Source organism: Felis catus, chromosome B4 (genome assembly GCF_018350175.1).
Source record: "Felis catus isolate Fca126 chromosome B4, F.catus_Fca126_mat1.0, whole genome shotgun sequence".
NCBI classification, from domain to species: Eukaryota; Metazoa; Chordata; class Mammalia; order Carnivora; family Felidae; genus Felis; species Felis catus.
The window spans coordinates 78,317,983-78,328,815 of record NC_058374.1 but is presented as its reverse complement, the minus strand read 5'-3'; the positions used below and the strand labels follow the sequence as shown (position 1 = coordinate 78,328,815).

The window sequence follows — 10,833 nt, the reverse complement described above, 5'->3', positions numbered from 1 at the left end:
CCTCCCCCCTCGGGGGACCGCTCCGCCACCCTCACCGGCCCGCCCGGCCTCCACCCCCACCCCAACTTCCCGCTCGACGGCCCGGGAGAGGCCGGGGCGCGCCGGAGAGTGGCGCAAGGACACTATCCACACCAAGGGTCATTTGCTCTTTTCTCCCCCTCTGTGGCTAATTTATTTTAGAGCTAGGGGAGGGAGGGGGCGGGGCCAAGCCGGGAGGGTTGAGAGGAGGGGCCGGGCGAGCCCAGGGGAGGTGGGGGCGGGGCGGGGGCGAGGTGGGGGAGGGCGGGGAAGGAGCCCGGGGTGGAGAGGGCCAGAGAAGGGGCGGGAGTTGGGGGGAAGGGAGGGGCATTAGGGGAGGGAGGAGCAGGGAAAGGGGAGGGGAGCAAAGGCCTGCGAGGGAGGGCTCTGGGGGCGGGCGAGGGGAGGCGGGGGGTGGGGGTGGGGGTCCTGCCTGCGGGGGGAGCCGGGGCGGCCCCTTGTCCGGCCACCCCCACTGCCCAGTCCCGCTCCCGGCCGCGGCGGCCGCAGCAGCCGCAGCAGTAGCGGCTCCAGGATGGTGAGCGCCGCTGCCCCCCAGCCCCGGCCTGTCGCCCCCGGCCCGCGCCCCGGCCCCGGGGCCGGACGCCCCCCCAGGCCGCGCACACTCACCTAGGACCCGGCCGGGATGCCGAGGTACGGGACCGCGGGCCCGGGCGGGGGCAGACACGGGAGCGCGCGGGCGGGCCGGGGTCAGGGGGTGGTGACCGTTCGGTCGGGGTGTCCGGAGCTTTGTCCGCGGGCGCGGGGCAGTGTGAGGGCCAGAGAGGGCGGGGGCTGCGGGGCGCGGGGTTCAACTAGGCGAGGGTCGAAGGGCAAGGCCAGGCAGAGACCCGGGCGGGTGCGTGGGAGCCGAGGGTCACTTCCCGGGGGGAGGGGGAGGGCCGACAAGGGGGCTCTCGTCTCCGCCGCCGACGGGCACCCTCTTCGCCGCCCCCTTTGGTGCGCAGGCTGCAGCAATAGCGAGCGTCCGGCTCTGGGGGGAGCCTGCGGGATTGGGGGGTGGGGAGCCAGGATCTGCGGGTTCGGGTCCCCGAAGGATCCTGTGTCCGGAGCCCGAGGGCCGGCCCGCAGGCCCCTCCCACTCCGTCAGGTCTTTGTCCAGCGGCCCCTGTGTGTGTGGGAGGGGGTGGGGGCTGGGTTCCTGGCCCGGAGATTCCCCAGCATCGTGACGGGGCAGTGACAGGAGACCGAGGCCACTTAGGGCCCTGCGCCCCTAACGCCCACCCCCTTCCTTTCTTTTCTTCTGGCCGGGGAGAGCATAGCCCCATCTCAGAGTCAGGGCGTTGCAAAAAGCTGCACTTACCTTCACCCGTGGGCTACTGGCTACAAGGGGGACCCTCTGAGCTCTCGGCTCTCTAGAGAGCGCCCCTTAAACTTGCCCACTCCAGGAGCCCTCTCGGTCTGCACAGAGCTTCCCTTGCTGGGAACCCACTCTGTCGAGGGACCTCCGCAGAAAGATGGGCACACAGTAGGTGCTTAGCAAATGTGGGCCCACCCTTCCCCAGCGCCCGCGGTCCCGGAGCGGCTCCAAGGGCGGAGGAGGCCTGGGAAGGGTCTGCGCGGGGAGCGAGCGAGCGGCCTGGAGCCTGCGCCCAGCGGCGGCCTGGAGCGCAGGGGTGGGTGGACGGGTGGGTGGGCTGTTAAAGGGACGGTCACTAAATCAGGATTAGGCCGTGGGGCTGTCAGGCTGCCTGGCCCTGTCTCCATGGATACCTAATTTGGAGGAGAATAGAGGACGGAAGAATGTTTGTGTTGTGGTCCGCACGGGCTGCCGCGGCTGAGCGGGCTCTTGCCCTGGGCCAGGCAGCGGGGAGCCGGGCTCTGGTTCCCAGCCCACTCTGGACTTCTGTAGGGGGGCGCTTCTCGGTTCTCGGGGCCCAGAGCCTTCCCTGTGGAGTCTTTAGAGTGGGAGGGATGGTGTCGGGGTCCAAAGCCCCCTGACCTGCACAGGGAGCCCCAGAACCTCCGGAATCCAGCCTGAATGCCCTGTGCACCCTCCGGGATACCGCCGCGCTGAGGTTCCCCTCCCCAGACCTCCTGGCCGGGAGCAACCGTCATTCTCCGCTGAGCTTTGGCCCCGGAGGACCCACGCGCTGGGCGGCTGGGTGCTGCGGCGCTGCCGGGACCCGGCCGCGGAGCGCGGACCCCGCGGCCGCTGGGCAGCGGGCAGGGGGCGGGGCGCGACTTCCTGGGGTGGGCGAGAAAGGGGCGGGGCTTGCCGGCTGGCTGCGCTGGACGCGGTGACAGGCCTCGTAAATCCCCCTTTCCCATATTTAACACCATTTCATTTATTTCCACTTCAATCTATTGGTGTCCGCAGCAGCAACCCCAGTGAGGAGCGCTCCTCACTCTGGCTGTAATACCTTCTGGGGGAAAGTCCTCTTGGGCCAAAGGGAATTTAGCTCTGTAGGGCAGTGGAGTTGCCCCTGGTGAGTCCCAGATAACCTAATTCCTCCGAGGGGGGCGGGGGGGACCTCCATCTTCCCAGGAGAAGTGGGGGCTGAGAAGCACAGGATGGAGTTTGGCCTCTGAGGCCCTTTGGGATTTTCTGGCTGTGGTCTAAGAGTAGGTTGGGCTGAGGATCCCATGGGTGGATAATTCCAGCACACAGCGTGGAGCAGGGTAGGGGAGAGGGACCGGACCAGTGTGTGTTGTTCCAAGGGCCCTTTCCTGCCTTCCTCCTGGTCATCCATGGCCACAGCTTTTTATGGAGCAAGGGTCCCTTCCCCTCCCCTGCCTGGGCTGCAGCTTTATTGCTGAGATCTCAGACTCTCCACGCAATTTCACGCTTCTCTGCCTTTGCTCTTGCTGTTCCCTCAGCCAAATGCCTTCCCCATTGTCCCTGTCTCTCCACAACCTCCTCATTCTTCAAGGCCCGGCTCAGATGCCATGCTTCCTCCCTGTAGCCTCCCCAGAGCCCCTAGCTCTTGTCACTTGCTCCTCCTGCCATGGTCTCCAAGCCCTGCACCTGTGCCTCCCTTCAGCTTTTGTGGCTGAGTCCACACTAGGCGCTGCCTCCTGGAGGATAGGGATGGAGCCCCCACTTCCCTGCGCCCTGCCCACGCCGGGCCTGGCACAGAGCCTGGCACCTTGTGGTTGCTCTGTGAGTATCTGTCGGCTGAATACAACGGATTTTGTGAGGGCAGCCTGCAAAGCATGGAATCTGGCCACTCTGGCAAATAGCTTTGCACTCCTGGGTGGGTGGAGACCCCTGGGTGGGTCTCCTCCTCCTCCTCCTCCTCCTCATTGCTGACCCTCCCCCACCCCCCAAGTTGGGGAGGACTTTGCCCCTTCCTTTCCCCACAGACCAGCATTCTTTCCCTGCCATTATCATCCTGTTAAACAGAGAGGCCAGTCAGGATCCATATGGATCACATTAACAATTGCTTATTATCTGGGCCACGACTGCCCCCACTCTCCACCCCCAGCTCCTGCTGCTGCAGTTGTTGGGCCCTTAGGAGCCCAGCCTCCCTGCCTCCCCCTCCCCCCACCATCGGTCAGCCAGGGAGGGCAGGGGACAGGCTGGTCTCCCTCACCCTCCCCATGCCTTCTAGCAGAACTTGGCTTCTTCTTGACTTGGCTGGCAGTTAATGACTCCTTTCCCTGATTTAATGAAAACCAGGCTCCCCGTAGAAAGTGTGGCTCAGTAAATTTCCAGGACTGCAGCAGGGAGAGGTGGACCTAAGTTCCGGGTGCACCTGTGGTCCGCAGCACTGACAGCCCCCGCCTTCCAGTGGACAGAAGCTGTGGGTTGGGGCCAGCCACACTGGGCCGGCCATGGGGCCCTTGGCTGGCCCTGCTCCCTTCTGGGAGCTGGTAGGCTAGTGAGGGGGATCAAAACAGGAGAGACCTTGCATAGCCTTGGGTCGAAAGCCTTCTGCCGCAAAGAAGCAGGAAACCTGAGAGTTTCCCAGAGCTGCAGCGGAGACAGCCTTGAAGGATGGGGAGTGGGTTTCTGCTGAAATGCATATAGCCCAAGAGCACTAGGGATGGAAGGGGGTCTTCAAGATCGCCCAACAATTCTTCTGATTTATGGGCCCCTCAGAGGGATTGATGAAAGCTGTTCCCCCAAAATGCACTTTCAGTTGACCCTAGCCTTTGCATTCTGCCTCCAAGGGTTCTTGGGCCCTCTGAAGCCCACGGGGACCCTGCATGAAGACCTCCCTCTAGTCCGGTCCCCCTCTGATATGCAGAGGGCCAAGGTAGGCTGGTAGCCCAGGACTCCTGACCTCTACACTCAGCGCTGTCTTCATGGCCTTATTCCTGGGCCAAGGGACCAGGGTGGCGATTGAGGTTCTGGGCCAGCCTTCAACTGGGAAGGGTTCACGCTGCCTGTGTTGGGGTAAGGGCTGGTCGTGTCGTCTCTGAGTGTGTTGCCTGGAGAGAGGACGTTCAGGGGTTTTTTGTTTTGTTTTGTTCTGTTTTGGAGTCTACTCGTCCCCAGGAACATGGTCGATTGGCAAGAAAGTCTAACTCTTTTCTGAGCATTTTCGTAAGTGTCTCGAGTCGTAATGAACACTTAAGTAGCAAGTATTGAACACTCCATATCTCACCTGCGAAATGGTGCTCTCCTGAGTGTAATCATGAGGATTAAATGAGGCAACAGGCGGGAGCCGGGAGCCCCGAGTTCCAGTCTTGAATGACTGTGTGCTGTGAGGGCTGCTCAGGAATGCAGGTGACAGGGGTCAGGGCTGTCATTGCTGTCGATTACCCAGCCAAAGAGAGGGGACTGCATGGGAGCCACCAGGGTGCCTTGCTTTCTTTTCCTTTTGAGCTGAGGTGTTGGCAGGGTCGGCCTTTGCAATTCATCTTGGGGACTGGAGGTGGGGTGGGGTGTTCTCAGGGAATGGGAGAACTCGCCTCTGGTCACAGGCCAGTCTCCACAGGGCTGTGACACTGACCCCATTTTATTTTATTCATTTTTAATAAAAAAAATTTTTTTTAAAGTAAGCTCTATGCCCATCGTGGGGCTGGAAGTCACGAACTCAAGCTCAACAGTCGCATGCTCTACTGACTGAGCCAGCCAGGCACCCCAACCTGGCCCCGTTTAAAATGACTAATCATGGGGGCACCTGGGTGGCTCAGTCGGTTAAGTGTCTGACTTCGGCTCAGGTCATGATCTCGTGGTTCACGAGTTCAAGCCCCACATCGGGCTCTGTGCTGACGGCTCAGAGCCTGGAGTCTGTTTCAGATTCTGTGCCTCCCTCTCTCTCTGCCCCTCCCGTACTTCTACTCTGCCTCCTTATCTGTCTCTCAAAAATAAATAAACATTAACAACAACAACAAAAAAAGACCAGTCATGGCCCCCACCCTAGGGGCCAAGCCCTGGGCTGCAATGACCCCGACACTAATCACGGATAATTGCCCTAGATGAGTCACTCTGTTTGGGTCTCAAATTCTCATCTGTAAAATGGGGATAAGGACACTAGTGAGTTCATAGGTGACAGAGGCCCTGATTTTAAATAGTGTGCCCTTTTGTCTCTGAAGTACATGCCTGCCTCTGGTGAGCTGCTCAGTAACTCAGAACCCAGGGACTCTGGAGAACCACCTCCCGTGTAGGTGCAAGGAGAAAGAGAGGGCGTGTGTGTGAAAGTTCTGGGCCATCTTTGAAAGCTCCCTCCAAAGTCGAGTCAGAGCAGGGGGGGGGTGGTCAGGAGGTGGGGGAGAGGAGAGGCAGCTTGGCTACCTCAGGAATCTGGGAGGTGAAAGCACACCTTCCTTTATCTGCCCTCATGGCCCAGGCAGGCTCAGGCCACCTGGTCCCTAGCCCTGTGCTGGGATTAATCGGGGATGGGTCGGGAGATGTGAGGACAAGGAGGCATTTTACCCATAGTAATGCGGTGTTGAGCACCTGCCGTGTCCTGTGGTTCTGGGGATACCCCAGCCAGGCTCCAGAGGGGGCCCAGCCAGGGTTGGGATTCCTGGGCCCCTGAGACTTGCCACACACTCACTGGGCACCTAAGCACCAGGCCCTGAGCAGGGCAGATCTCCCATAATCGCCTTCAGCTTCCCACGTGGCCAGGGAGGACCAGAGGACATTCCCCAGCCCTGGCATTGTTTGCTCTGCCCCAAGCACCTAGCAGGAAGCGTGGCCAGGCTCATGGCCCCCTTGGCAAGGCCGTGTGCCAGGCCCCGGAGATGTTTGTCCGGGTAGCTCTTCACCAACATCCATGATTGTCTGATGCGGTCCCACTTTCTAACGTTTATTTATTTTTGAGACAGAGAGAGACAGAGCATGAATGGGGCAGGGTCAGAGAAAGAGGGAGACACAGAATCTGAAACAGGCTCCAGGCTCTGAGCGGTCAGCACAGAGCCCGACGCGGGGCTTGAACTCACGGACCGCGAGATCGTGACCTGAGCCAAAGTCGGACGCTTAACCAACTGAGCCACCCAGGCGCCCCCAGTCCCACTTTCAAGGAGCTTACCGGACAGTTGGGCACCAGAGAAGAGTCAAAGAGACAGGCTGGGCTTTCAGGGACTGCGTTCCTGGTGCTTCCCTGTGCGGATGGGGGTCAGTGACTGCAGAGTGGTGCTGCTTAGGGCTGTGGAGGGAGCACCAGAGGGGCTGGAGAGGAGGGACTCGGGGAAGGGACCAGCCACCTGACCGCAAGGCTCTGCATCACCGGTGGCATCCGAAGGAGACTGAGTTTCCCCGGGGGAGGCTGTTCATAGGTGACAGAAGGCCCAACTCAGTGAGAATTAGGAGGAAGCTGGGAATGTCCCCCCTGCAGCTGACTGGCCTATTTGGCCCGTGGACGCTCAAGAGCCTGGGGCTATCTGTCCTTTCTAGGCTAGTGAGGAAAGAAAGCTGGTGGGATTCAGGTTATACTGAAGAAAGACTCCCCGCCCCGCCCCTTGCATCGTGCGTTCCACAGCTACCCGGTCTGCCAGTCGGTTTCTTTGGGGGCAGAGGGGCTCCCTGGAAACCCTGGCCATGGGAGCACTCACCCCTTCCACCCAGCTCTGTAAACGGCATCCATCGATGGCCTGACCCGTACTCTTTTTTTCCAGACTGACTGTGTCCTGTGTGGGGTGGCCATTCTTAGGTCATATCTTCCATCCTGGAGGATGAAGGATATTCGGGGCCAGAGAACATAGGATCACCCAGTCTTTAAAGCTTAAGCTTTTTGGAGGGCACATGCCGCCCAAACGGACTCATCTTAAACCTGGCTGAGGGGAAGGGTGGTGGGGCCGGAGAGAGGGGTTCTATCCAGTCTTTTGGGCTGAGACTTGTGGTCTACGACCCCTGAGGAGTTCACGGGTAAAACCGTATTCTAATGTTATTAGTTCCTTTTGTAGCCTCGTGTATTTTTAATTTTTGTTAAAGTTTTGATTGCTTATCTTTATTTTAAAAATTTTATTTTTTCAGGCTGGAGTTTTAGGGACGTGAGCCCCTTGTTGAAACCGATGGACGCGCCTCGATGGGGTGGGGACGGCAGCTGGAGGGTGGGGGTGGGGTGGCCGGGAGTTCAGTCCCGCGGCTTGTTGGCTTTGGCCTATTAGATATGCAAGTGGGGAGGCCCCAGAAAACCTGCACAGAGGAAGGAGGAGCCCTTCAGGCTGCCCGGAGTGCCCCTCTCAGGACAGAGAGCCTCTCATGCTTAATGCCTCTATGGATGGGGAGCTCGTTCAGACAGCTAACACGAAGCCAGACCTCTTTCTTGGAGGGTTCGCCTCGTTCGAGGAGGGTGGGGAGTGGAGTGGCCGTGCACAGGCACACGGCCAGCCGCCCGACAGTCACAGTCGGTCAGGGATTCGGAGCCAGGGGTCCTCGGAATCTTTCTTTCCCGAGTAAACACTCCCCACCTCCCACCGTGGCTGTCCTGCTCCTCTCTGATCACTCCCCTGAGGGCTGGGGGCTCAGACCTGCAAGGGTGCAGGGTCCCACGGGAACCGCTTTGGAATGTGCTGAGCTCTGGGGTCTGTGGCTGCGGATGGGGGCACCAAGGGAAGAGGGCTACAGGGGGGCAGGGGAGGTCGGTGAGGATGGTGGGAATCAACTGATACCTCCATTTTCTTAGCTGTGAAATGGGAACATTAACAACTGCTTCTGGCGGGAGAGGCAGAGAAGCCTCTGGGCTGAAAAGCCCCCGTGGGTGTCACCACGCCCTAGCTTGGTGACTGAGCCGAAGGGACTGTGCCTCAGTTTCCTCCTCTATAACATGGGACTAACAGCTGTACCTGCTTCCCAGCGTCGTTCTGTGGATTCAGTGAACTGCTCTGCAGAGGTCCCTTAGAACTGTGCTTGGAGAGTGTGCTAGGATCCCGTACAGGAGCAGACAGACAGAAGGAGCTGTCGTGGTGGGTCAGTCTTTGCCTAGCACCCTCTCCCCGGTTTCTCTTTCCACCTCTGTTCCTGTGGCCTTGCGGGTATGGGGGGGCCACCCCCCTGAGGATGTAGCCCTGCCCACTCACGCCCAGGTAGACCGGCCAGGCCGCATAGCTGGAGTTACTCAGCTCAGCACCCCCAGGGCTGGGAAGGGCCTACGAGGGGGGCAGGGGTGGCTACTGGGGAAGCCTGGGTGGGTGGCCTGGGCCTGCTTCCTTCCCTCTGCTCAGCCTGGTTCTGTGTCTCCCACCCACCCCCGTGCATGGCGGGTGTTGGGGGGGGGGGCAGCATATTTGGGGCCCTAAAAGCCCTTAAAGCTTAAGGATCACACCCCCTTTTTGGAGGTCACATGCCACCCAAATTGACTCAAGTCAACTTGGGATCTTAAACCTGGCCGAGGGGAGGGGTGGTGGGTGGAGAGGGGGTTCTATCCGGTCTTTTGGGCTGAGACTTGTGTGGTTTTCGACCCCTGAGGAGTTCATGGGTGAAACTGTATCCTAATGTTATTAATTCCTTTTGTAGCCTCATGTCTTTTTTATTTTTATTGTGATTGTTACATTTTTTTATTTTTTATTTTTGTTTCTTAGTGTTTATTTATTTTGTGTGTGTGTGAGAGACAGAGTGCATGCAAACACAGATGTGGGGGAAGGGCAGAGAAAGAGGGAGAGAGACTCCAAGTGGGCTCCTGGGCTATAGGGGGGCAGGGAAGGGGGGCAGCTAAGATCTGCACTTGGTGTCAGTGCAGACCCCAGAGCCCAATGCAGCCCATGAACGGTGAGATCATGACCTGAGCCAAAATCAAGTCAGACACTCAACTGACTGAGCCACCCAGGTGCCCCTAAATTTTTTATTTTATTTTTTAAATGTTTCTTTTTTAATTTAATTTTATTATTATTATTTTTTTAATTTTAAATGTTTATTTTTTTGAGAGAGACAGAGTGCGAGCAGGGGAGGGGCAGAGAGAGTGAGACACAGAATCTGAATCAGGATCCAGGCTGTGAGCTGTGAGGCACAGAGCCCAACGTGAGGCTTGAACTCACGCACCGTGAGATCATGACCTGAGCTGAAGTCAGACGCTTAACCAACTGAGCCATCCAGGAGCCCCTACAATGTTTATTTTTGGGAAAGAGAAAGACAGAGTGCGAGTGGGGGAGGGGCAGAGAGAGAGGGAGACACAGAATGGGAAGCAGGCTCCAGGCTCTGAGCTGTCAGCAAAGAGCCCGATGTGGGGCTCGAACTCACCAACTGGGAGGTCATGACCTGAGCCGAAGTTGGATGCTTAACTAACTGAGCCACCCACGCGTGCTGAAAAAGTGGTTTTGAACAGACCACAGGTTTACCAGACGGCAAAAGGGGTGGATGACTGGGGTGCCTTGCTGGCACCATTGGTAGAGCGTGCCGCTCTTTTTTTTTTTTTTTTTTTAATGTTTATTTATTTATTTTGAGAGAGAGAGAGAGAGACAGAGGCCGTGAGCAGAGGAGGAACAGAGAGAGAGACACAGAATCTGAAGGCGACTCCAGGCTCTGAGCTGTCAGCACAGAGCCCGATGCAGGGTTCGAACTTGCAAATTGCAAGATCGTGACTTGAGCCAAAGTTGGACACTTAACCCCGATTGAGCCAGCCAGGCACCCCGGAGCATGTGACTCCTGATCTTGGGGTCGTGAGTTCAAGCCCTACACTGGGCATAAAGCTTACTTAAAAACATTTTTTTTAGGGGCGCCTGGGTGGTTCAGTCAGTTGGGCGACCGACTTCACTCAGGTCGTGATCTCACAGCTCCTGAGTTCGAGCCCCGCGTCGGGCTCTGTGCTGACAGCTCAGAGCCTGGAGCCTGCTTCGGATTCTGTGCCTCCCTCTCTCTCTGCCCCTCCCTCACTCACGTTCTATCTCTCTCCTTCAAGAGTAAACGTTAAAAAAAATTAAAAACAAATTTTTTTAAAGGGGCCTATGACTGAACACTGATCAGGAGCCCTGACTTCACCCTCCAACCCACACCCACCCAGGGCCCAGTCCCCAGGGAGGAGGGCCCCCAGATACAGACCCATGAGGAGACAGACTCTGGGAGGGTCTCACCCAACCCTGATGGCCTTGGGGCCACGGCCTCCTCCGAGCACAAGCTTGATGCATCCAAGTGTCTGCACGTTGAAGCCCTCACAAGCTTTGTGCGTACAAGGCCGGTACTGTCTCCATACTGTGGTGAGAAGCTGAGTGGCTCAGAGAGGGGCTGACTCTAGCGGCAGTGGGGTGGGTGGGGAAGCACACCCCTGCAAACCACTGTGCTTAAGTGAATAATCTTTATTTTATTTTTTTAATGTTTATTTTTGAGAGAGAGAGAGAGAGAACGAGCAGGGGAGGGGCAGAGAAAGAGAGACACACACAGAATCTGAAACAGGCTCCAGGCTCCGAGCTGTCAGCACAGAGCCCGACCCGGGTCTCGAACCCACGCATCGTGAGATCATGAGCTGA

General features: G+C 58.4%; 1 protein-coding gene across 1 annotated transcript in view; it reads left to right on the top strand.

Moving 5' to 3' along the window:
• The first annotated feature begins 436 nt into the window (after positions 1 to 436).
• Positions 437 to 10,833, top strand: part of FIGNL2 (fidgetin like 2) — a 32,013-nt gene continuing 21,616 nt past the window's right edge. The window contains exon 1 of the mRNA XM_023257088.2: positions 437 to 672. The gene's annotated coding sequence lies outside the window, so the exon portion shown is untranslated. The remainder of the gene's footprint in view (positions 673 to 10,833) is intronic.